The following is a 10,608-nucleotide window of genomic DNA, read 5'->3' as shown; positions in this document are numbered from 1 at the left end:
TTTTTAAAGTGATGTCCAAGGGTAATATGACATGTTTTGAAATATTTCCAAATAATTACTTGGTTTGGGTACCATTTACTTAAAATATTTTTCTTTAATTCTGTATTTGATAAACTGTGCTCCTAAGCCTCAAATTTATGCTATTAATCTTCTAGCAGCTCTCCTAAAATATGTGGGTATTGATCACAGAATCTAAATTCTAAGTGCCCAGCCATATTTTAAAACGCAAAGTACATTGTACAATAAATAACCTCTTGCCTTCTTTTCCCCTCATAACGTTCTTACCTTTAGCCTGGACTTTAAAATATTATAGCTTAATAATAGTTTGTCTCTGATTCTAGAAGCCAAAGTTAAGAAATTCATTTGATTCAACAACAACAAAAAAATTTGGAAGAAAAATGTACTTTTTTCTTAGTTCATTGAAGAGCAAATGAAAGTCTGGCTTGAAGGAAGAAAGGGAGGTAGATCACACTGTTTCTTTTGCCTGCTTGCCAGATGATGCTAACAAGTCGTTGTCCTTTCTCACTCAGGCAGAAATGCCCGAAAACGCCTTTTTCTTCAGCCTACCACTGCCTTAACCAATAATACTCTTCTCAGACAGCAAGATACCTGAATGTCTAAACATTTATCTGTACTAATACAGGCTCATTTCATGTGAATGCCTGCCAAGCAGGAACTAGGCTGTCAGCTTCATCCCATCAAAAAGACTTTCAGTCCCAAGGACTGATGGCAGGTTCCAATTGTTAAGTCATTCTTGCTTGAACTGAATTTTAAAGTCAGGCTCCTACTGTTAAAGAATGGAGCTCAAAGAGGATCTTTAGCTAGAAATGTTGCAATTCTAAATATAATACTCTCGGCTATAGATTTTTTTGTTGTTCTTGTCATTATTTTTTGAATTCCAGTACTTAGTGAAACTCTAGGGCAGCAAATAATGTGTAAGGATAACCAATACTGCATAATAGTTCTTGTTTTGGTACATTCGCTTTGTAGTGATTTATTAAGGGAGACTGAAAAAGCCTGATTAAAATGCATAAACAGTGCTGAACAGTAAACAACCATGTCTAAGGATGAAAAAATGGGACCCACATGCTGTGCATGGAAATTGCCCTTAACAACATGGCCTATTGTTGAACAGATAGGAAGCCAAAGGTTGCTTGTAATCAAATTTGAAGTTTCCCATCACTTATAAAAGCAACACTTCCTTGTGCAAATGTTTCAATTTGTTGTAGTTAAAAACTGCTTCCTGACTTAATCCTTGCAGAAACCAGTTCTTTTGACTGTCAGGTGGATAGAAAAATTTAGACAGGGTACACACTGGACTTCACAAAATGAAACTAAGATTGTATGTTGAAGGAGAAATAAAATCTAAAGAATTAACAGGAGCAAATTAAACCAGCTAGAGAGCTCCAGATTGGGATTTCTTTCATAGTTCATTTAAGCTGGGGGAGAAGTTTTGTGGGTTGGCTAGGTGATGAAATCTCTTCTTATTTAAAATATATTTTAAAGAAAAATTTGAATGAAAAAAAATCTGACTTGGTATAGCTGAACCAAGTCCATGGAAAAATATTCAAAGGGAAAAATTCATTAAAAATAGGGCAAGACTTACTGATGAGCTGAATTATGTGATTACAAATAGAGGCATTATTACATAATGACATTTCTTTAAATTTATGTTTTAAAGACTATTGATTGCTAATTAAAGAGAAAAACAATTAGCTACTAAATTTTAAAGCCATGTTCAGTCTTCCACAGTATGGATATAATGAAGTAGAAAGAAAAATAAATTGAGAGAATTTGAATAAATTATTTAAATACTAGTTACATGAGCATTTTTAAAATGTTTTAATATCTTTTTTCCAAGTAAATTTGAAGAATGAGCAAAAATTGTCATCACCCTCCAGCTCCTAAGCAAATTAAAAACGACTTTACACATCTTTTATTGTTAAATAGTTGGATCTTTTGTATTTCCAATAATAATATTGTAATAGACAACCTTCTACCATCATCTCTGTGTACATTTGTCATTTTTTCTCTGGGACAAATTCCATCACATATCATTTTCAGATCACTGGGGTATGAACATTTCATTTATCAAAAATGTTCATTCAGAAAAGTCTGGCTAATTTTCATCCTATCAGTAGTACATGTAACCAAAACAAAACTTAAATTTGGTATTATATCTTTTAGTAAGTGAAAATGGCACTTTTACTTTTAGTGAAATTTTAGCCTTAAAAATAATGTGCATATCTTTAACATGTCCTTTATAATTTTAATAACTTATGATCCTTTTATTGTTCTTGTATGAATTGCCTGGTAACATCTCTAATCCTTTCATAGGATCAATAAAAAATTTAAAGTAAAACTTAAGTGAGATAATTCTTGTAAATTTCTTGAAATAGTGACTAGAAAATCTTCATTTATTCATAATTAGTTATATTTAGGGGTTATTAATTTGTTTTATACTTCTATACTACACATATAAACACAGTCAATGAAGAAACTCAATATGACTATTATTCTGATAATATACCCTCAGTAGTAAAATAAAATTTTCCTTTCTAGAAATAATGTGAAATCACAAATGTATGGATATAAAAAGTTCAGGATAATTATTTATGCCTATGCCAATTCCTATACCTTTCATAAGCACTAATACTTTCACTACCCTCTATTTTGGGAATATAGTGATCAGTCCAAGCTCTCAATCTATAGAGAAACAAGGATATTTGCTACCCAAGAAGTGTCCTGTGCACTCTTAGGTATATTTGGGAATGTTGCCGCCGGCAGTCCACAGAGGTGTCAGTCAAAGGTAGAGGAAAGCAGGTCTGGGCCAGGTATGACCTCAGAGGCCAGGATTAACAACAGAAGGGGTATCAACAGGGCTCCTTCTCTACTTCAAAAATCAGGAAGTAAAATTTTCAGTACATTAAAGAGTGAGTGGGTAATTTTTATTAAGCTCATGAATATAATTTCTCATTCAGCAAGAATTGCAATTATCCAACTAAGCTAACCCCCTGCCTCTAGATTCCTGCCCCAGTCCATCATTACATTGCTGCAGAGTTATCATCTTAAACACAGGATAGATTGTGTACTTCCCATGTTAGAATGTGTATTTTTGTTTGTTTGTTTGTTTGTTTGGGGGGTGGTACCAAGGATTGAGCTTAGTTAGGGGCACTCGACCACTGAGCCACATCCCTAGCCCTATTTTGTATTTTATTCGAGACAAGGTCTCACCGAGTTGCTTAGTGCCCCACTAAATTGCTGAGGCTGACTTTGAACTCGCTATACTCCTGCCTCCACCCCCTGAGCCGTTGGGATTAGTGGCATGTACCTCCGCGCCCTGCCCCTATATTAGAATGTTTTAGGTTTTTCCTATACCTCTTACCCATAAAATGAAGTTTTAAAAATTAGTATGATGTTTTAGGCAGCTTTTTTGCTGCTGTCACTAAAAGACCTGGCAAGAAAAGTTTTAGAGGAGGAAAAGTTTATTTGGGGCTCACGGTTTCAGCAGTGTCAGTCCAAGGACAGCGGGCTCCATTCCTTAGGGTGACAGGTGAGGCAGAACATTATGGTGGAAGAGTGTGGCTGAGGAAAGCAGCTATGAGTATGGCTCTAAACTCAGCACACCAAATATATACCCCAAAGGTGAGCCCCTAATGACCTACTTCCTCCAGCCACACCCTACCAGCCTACAGTTCTCACTCAGTTAAACCATGTCAGGGGATTCATTCACTAATTGGGTTAAGGCTCTCATAACTCAATCATTTCACCTCTAACCCTTCTTGCATTGTCTCACACATGAGCTTTTGGGGGACACCTAACATCTAAACCATAACACATGATATTCAAAATACCTTCTCCGCATGAAGTGAAAGGTCAGGTTATCCTTAAATTTTGTCATTCTCTACATATTTTCTGCTTCACATACCAGTATGCTTACCACTTCTCAAACACTGACTATGGATATTTATTCCTTTGAGCTTTTGTTCATGTATTTAATGCTTTCTGAGCCTGGACTTCCCTTAACTCTCTGTTGACAGAGACCTAGTCATTCTTCAAAGTCCTACCCAAATTCTTTCCATCAGACTTTTATCACTCCTTCCTCAGTAGCCTTAATACACAACCTACTTAGCACATTTCCTTTTGCCTCATATTATTATTGATATTTATTTACACAAATGGCTTTCCCACTATATTATGAACATATGAAAAACAATGACTATATTTTACTCATATGTGACTTTCCCACATCCTAGCATGATCCTACACACACACACACACACACATACACACACACACACACAATGCTCCATAACTGTTTCACAAATTGAATTGATTTTGCAATGGCAGGTTTTATTTGTTTTTAACATAACTCTTACAAGTTCATCTATAAGAAAAAGATGTTCCCCATTGATTTCAAAGTAGGGTTGTCAGAGACAGGACATTCATCCTGTGTTTTTTCCCTCTAAATCAGGAAACCCTGGGTCAAAGATAGGCTAGTTTCCCACTGTTAGGGTTAACTTTGGGGCAACTGTGAATTAATGTGACTATAACATTGTTTCTATCCAGTTATGATACAGCAATATGTACATAGCCACCATGAATCCCCTACATGTAAAGGGAATGTAATATTTTGTCGTGGGGGAAAGAGCAAAAAACAAAGGTTGCTGTTTATAACTTGATCCTTAAATTATCCAGGCACCTAGCGGATATCTGAGGAACACTAGAGCTGTAATTCCAGATAATCAATACAAATTCTTCACTTAGCTAATTGTTCTGATCAATAAGACAGTGTCATCCTTTGAGGTCACTGAGACATTCTGCTTTTGTGTCATTATCCAGGACATTTCTTCACACTGCCCTTGGTGTCTTTAATCATCTCTCTAGTGTCTGACTATAATGGGGTCATTGTATGGGCTCTGGTTGTGCCAACCTTCCACACTCATCTCTGAAGATCTGCATCTGCCCCAAATTGTTTGACAAAGTGCTCTAACCCCATTCCCCACCCACACTTACCTCCAACCCCTCGGCTCTTTTCTAGTTTCCCAGGCAACATTTTACTAGTCTAATAATAAACCAATGTTTTCCAGCTTAACATGAAAGAAGACCAATAGAAGCCCCAGGATTCTCCTTGGCTCCTAGATAACATCTGCAATTTAACAATGACTTTCTGGGGACAATTCTTGGCGCTCCCTTAGTTGTCTGATCAAAAAGGGTAGGAATTTCCTGTCTGAGTGGGTGATGTACACTTTGAGGGAATTATTTTTTAGACAGAGAAACCTTGCAGTATCCTTCAAATCATATTATGCAAACAGCTGTCTGCTGATGAGTTAAGCAGAATCTCTCTTATTTTCAGAAGGGTAACTCGTATGTACAGACCTCACCATTCTGAGTATGAAGTAAACTCTTGTTTGCCCAGATTTCACCATAGTTGAACTCCTAGTCACCCATAAGGAACTTATTGCTCCTCAGAAGGGTGTTTTGAGCATCCTCCTATTGGCCATAAGGGAAGAAACCCCTTATGACCTTCAAATCTGGCCTCTGTCAAATCTCTATCTCTTCACTTTTGCAGACAAAGTCTCCCAGGAGACCCTGGTTTTACCGGAAAAATACTCCCACAGAACCACAGACACATTTGAAGTAATACAATTGACTAATCACAAGGAATAAATTTCTGGCCATGCAACATGCTGCAAAGATAAATGTCAGAAGATAAAACCAGTGAATTTGTCCACGTTAGCAACTGCAGTTTAATGAATCACACAAACTATTAACAGATACACAAGGAACCTGGAGGGAACTTGTGACTGCTGAATTAAGCAGAACAGAGGCTGTGCCTGGATTTCCCTTCTGTTACAAGAGTGTGGGCTTCCTTATGCTATAGTGCTCCACACTGGGAAATTGTGAAGCAACTGTAAGCACTATACTCCTTAGGACTCTGTGCTGGTAACTGAAACCAACTGAGACAAGCTTAAAAATAATAAAGAGAAATTTAGTAGAAAGTCATCACGATGTTTGAGGATTCAAGGGAAGAAAATGCTTGTGGATACTGAAAATGGAAGTATCTAGCCCATCTCCACTGCTGCCCCTCAGCTCTCCCTCTGTGTCAGGTCATTCTCCTTTTCCCTTTGCCCACATTTCCTCTGATCCCTTACCTTCATGGAGAAAGATGGCCTCTCACCACCTTGTGGTCATCCCCACAAAGACACTGAAAGATTTAAGAAACCATATTTCTCAAAATTGCTGCCAAAGGCCTAACCTCAGTGAAAAGGAAGGAGAGGAAGGGGTCATTGTGGACCACACAGATACCACAGAAGGTATGGGCAAAACTAGCTGTTTCATAGTTTTCCCCTAAGACAAATTTGGAATAAGAAATAGTAGAGATGTTGAATATCTGGTCATATACAGATGTTAAGCTTGTGATAAAGAAAATTCAGAATAGTAATAAAGTATACCAAAAGACATTATCATTCACAAAGGGAAATGTATTATATACATATTAGAAACTCCTGAAAGCTCCCAACAACCCTAATGCTTCATTTATTTGTCTTCCTTTACTGTTAAGCAGGAGATCTCTTAGAAATAAAATTCAGTTTAATACCATCCCATTTGTTGATTCTTGATTTTACCTCTTAAGCTTTAGGAGTCTTGTTGAGGAGGTTGGTTTCTAAGCCGACATTGAGGAATTTGGGCTTACATTTTCTTCCACTAGGTACAGGTCTCTGATCTAATGCCTAGGTTCTTGATCCACTTTGAGTTGATTTTTGTACAGGCTGAGGGATAGAGATTAAATTTCATTCTGCTATATATGGATTTCCAGTTTTCCCAGCGCCATTTGTTGAAGAGGCTGTCTTTTCTCCAATGTATATTTATGACACCTTTGTCTAGGATGAGATAACTATTTATGTGGGTTGCTTTCTGTGTCTTCTGTTCTGTTCCACTGGTCTTCATGTCTATTTTTAACCTATAGAATGGGAGAAAAACCTTTACCACTTGTACCTCAGATAAAACATTAGTCTCCGGAATACACAAAGAACTCAAAAAACTTAACACCAAAAACAAATAACCCAATCTATAAACAAGCAAAAGAACTGAGCAGGCACTTCACAGAAGAAGAAATATGAATGTTCTACAAATATATGAAAAGGCATTCAATATCTATAGCAATTAGAGAAATCGTATTAAAACTACACTGAGATTTCATCTCAGAATGGCCATTATCAAGAATACAAGCAACAATAAATATTGATGAGGAGGTGAGGAAAAAGGTTCATTCATACATTGCTGGTGGGACTGCAAATTGGTGCAACCACTAGGGAAAGCAATATGGAGATTCCTCAGGAAACTTAGAATGGAACCATCATTTGACCCAATTATCACACTTGGTATATACCCAAAGGACTTAAAATCAGCATACTACAGGAACACAGCCACATCAATGTTTATAGTCGCTCAATTCACAATAGCTAAGCTATGGAACCAACCTAGATGTCCTTCAACAGATGAATGGATTAAGAAAATGTGGGTATATTTACACAATGGAATAATACCCAGCCATACAGAGGAATGCAGTTATGGCATTTGCCAGTAAACGGATGGATCTGGAGACTATCATGCTAAGTGAAATAAGTCAATCCCCAGAAAACAAAGGCCAAATGTTCTTTCTGATATGCAAATGCTGACACCCAATAAGGGAGGGGAGGGAATAGAAATTCATTGGAGTAGACAAAGGAGATGAAAGGGAAGGGAGTAGAGATGGGAATAAGAAAGACAGTAGAAGGAATCAGACAGAACTTTCCTTTGTGCATATATAAATACACAATCAGTGAAACTCCACATCCCGTACAACCACAAGAACAGGTTTCTAATTAGAATAAGTTATACTTCATGTATCTATAATATGTCAAAATATACTCTGTCATGTATATCTAAAAAGAACAAATTAAAAAATTTTAAATAAAATTTAAAAAATAAAAAATATAAATTTAGCTAAATTGAGTTAAAATAATATCATTCCATTTGGGCTCATAAAGATTATTTTGTGCTACAACTGCTAATAGTTTACCACTGGCAGAATTTGGTAAAACTTACTCCTGAGTAAGTTTTCTCAGTGCAATCAGGTTTATGTTTCAAATACTCTCAAAAGAAATGTAAACAATCTTGGAGAAAGTAACTTTTGAGATACCATTCAGCTCAGTAATGGAGGATGAATAATGCCCACAAAGCGTTGCTTGGCACTTTTCACCCTTTCTCTTGTTTTTGGTGCCCCTTTCACTGAGTGGTTTTACTCTCTGGTCATCTCTTACACTACTTTCCAAAGCATTTTTGATTATACATCTTTATCATAAAAAATTAGTACATTTCTCTGATTTATGTTTCTTTACTTACTAAAAATGTATATACATAGTTATGGTTTAGATACAATGTATCCCCCAAAAGCGCATGTGTGAGACAATATAAGAATATTCAGAGGTGAAATGATTGGGTTAAGAGAGCCTTAACATAATTGGTGCATTTAATCCACTTGAATGAATTAACTGGGTGGTAACTGTAGGCAGGTAGGTTGTAGCTGGAGAAGGCGGGTTCCTGAGGGCGTGCCTTTGTGGTTTATATTTTGTATGTGGTGAGGGAAGTGTTTCTTTCTCTCATATTCTCTCTCTCTCTGTCTCTCTCTCTCTCTCTCTGTCTCCTTCCTAGTGCCATATTCTGAGCTACCTTCCTCCACTACACCTTTCTGCCATACAGTTCTGCCTTGCCTCAGGAACAGAGCAATGGAGTCAAGTGTCTGTGGACTGAGACCTCTGAAACCGTGAGCCCCAAGTTAACTTTTGTTCCTCTAAAATTGTTCTTGTCAGGTCTTTTGGTCACAACGATGAAAAAACTGACTAAAATGATACATTATAAAAATGAGTATAAGTAAAAAAAAACCTTGAAGTGTGTTCTAAAATAAATATAAGTGAGCATTCTAGTATTTTCTCCCCAAGCCCACAAAGACCATCTTGTGCACAAGTCTGTGTCACAGGACGATGAGTTCATCTAAGTTGAGTTTTCTTACTGCATCATTTTTATTGTCCTCAAGGGCAGTCATGAACTTTCAGTATAAGATGTTCTCAGTAACCATATCTTAAACTGAATTCTCCAGGGCTAAAGCTTTAATTTATAAGTATCCTGAAAAAATTGTCTGCAATGCCAAAAAATACTGAATGAGTATAAAAGTGACCAGCATGAACTAGACAAAGTGAATTTTCCTTTTTTAAAAAATGGTAATTTTGGAAAAAGTCAAACACTCTGGCACGACTGGACCTTTGACCCACTAAAGGAGGTAGAGCCAGGGTTCATGCTGTGGCTGATAAAGAATAAACAAGGTCCTAGAAGGGAAGAAAGGGAGCCAGTTTTGATGCGGATCCTCTGCAGTGACCAAATGCTCTTGCTTCTTCTATACATTGAGTCACTCTGTCCTCCTCCCAGAAACCCAGGCCTGAGGCAATACCAGCCCTGCTAGAATCAGACCAAAGGAAATCATGAGATATAGTAGCAACAAACCAGCAACCTTATCTTTCAATAAAGCCCTCATCGAAGAGCATGACCAAAATTAAAAGCAAACTGAAGCAACATTTATTCAAAAAATGACAAAGATTCCTATTTCTGATCTAAAATAAGTGCATTCAAATTAATGAGAACACCAAGACCTTCCACTAATAAATTGACAGACTGGTCACCAAAGAAGAAATGATTGATTGGCAAATAGGAAGAAAGTTTTCACTATTTTTCAAAATGTCATCAGTTAAAACAACAAAATATTATTTTTCCATGGCAAATTAGCAAAAATTTCAAACTGTTAAATAGTACTTACTTGCATGAGTCTGGTGAGATGAGCTTCTGAATTCATTCATAAAAGTCCATGAGAGATGAGCTTCTGAATTCATTCATAAAAGTACATGTCAGCTTGGCCCTTTAGAAATCAGTTTTTTTTTTAAGAGAGAGAGAGAGAGAGAGAATTTTTTTAATATTTATTTTTTAGTTTTCAGCGGACACAACATCTTTTGTTTGTATGTGGTGCTGAGGATCGAACCTGGGCCGCACGCATGCCAGGCGAGCGCGCTACCACTTAAGCCACATCCCCAGCCCAGAAATCAGTTTTTCAGTACCATAAGATGTTTATTCTCTTCATCTAGCAGATGCTCTTCTGTTCATTTGTCTTAGGGAAATAAAGAAACAAAGATTTTTGAGACAGCTTGTTTATTGACCCATTACATAAAACAGAAAATTTTAAAACCAGATTATTTGAAATATAAACATAAGTAAGTAAATTACAGTATATCTACACAATACATTATCATTCAGCTTGTAATTTTATGTTTATTAGGAGAGCTTGGTAATATGATTAATGTTTATGTTAATATCAGCAGTAAAAAAAAACAAGTCAGATATGTGTTTGTTCTAAGTAATGATGATAAATAAGTAAAAAGGAAAACAAAAGAGATTTTATATAGGAAAATTCTGTGAGTTACTTAAATTATTTTCTTTGGATGGTAGATCTGTGAGTGATTTAGTTTCTTCTTTCTATAGGTTAGCTTCTATTTCTTATTTGTCTTTTCAAACTTATAT

The 10,608-nt window shown here is 36.4% G+C and overlaps 1 long non-coding RNA gene across 1 annotated transcript; it reads right to left on the bottom strand.

Moving 5' to 3' along the window:
- Positions 1 to 5,726: 5,726 nt before the first annotated feature.
- LOC139705015 (uncharacterized) lies at positions 5,727 to 9,935 on the bottom strand. Its single transcript, XR_011706921.1, has 2 exons — positions 9,854 to 9,935; positions 5,727 to 6,964 (listed from the first exon to the last, which is right to left on the bottom strand). It is a non-coding gene; the product is annotated as an uncharacterized lncRNA (long non-coding RNA).
- Between the last annotated feature and the right edge of the window lie 673 nt (positions 9,936 to 10,608).

Source organism: Marmota flaviventris, chromosome 3 (genome assembly GCF_047511675.1).
Source record: "Marmota flaviventris isolate mMarFla1 chromosome 3, mMarFla1.hap1, whole genome shotgun sequence".
Lineage (NCBI taxonomy): Eukaryota > Metazoa > Chordata > Mammalia > Rodentia > Sciuridae > Marmota > Marmota flaviventris.
Note: the sequence above shows the minus strand (reverse complement) of the source record. Positions and strands in the feature narration are given on the sequence as shown.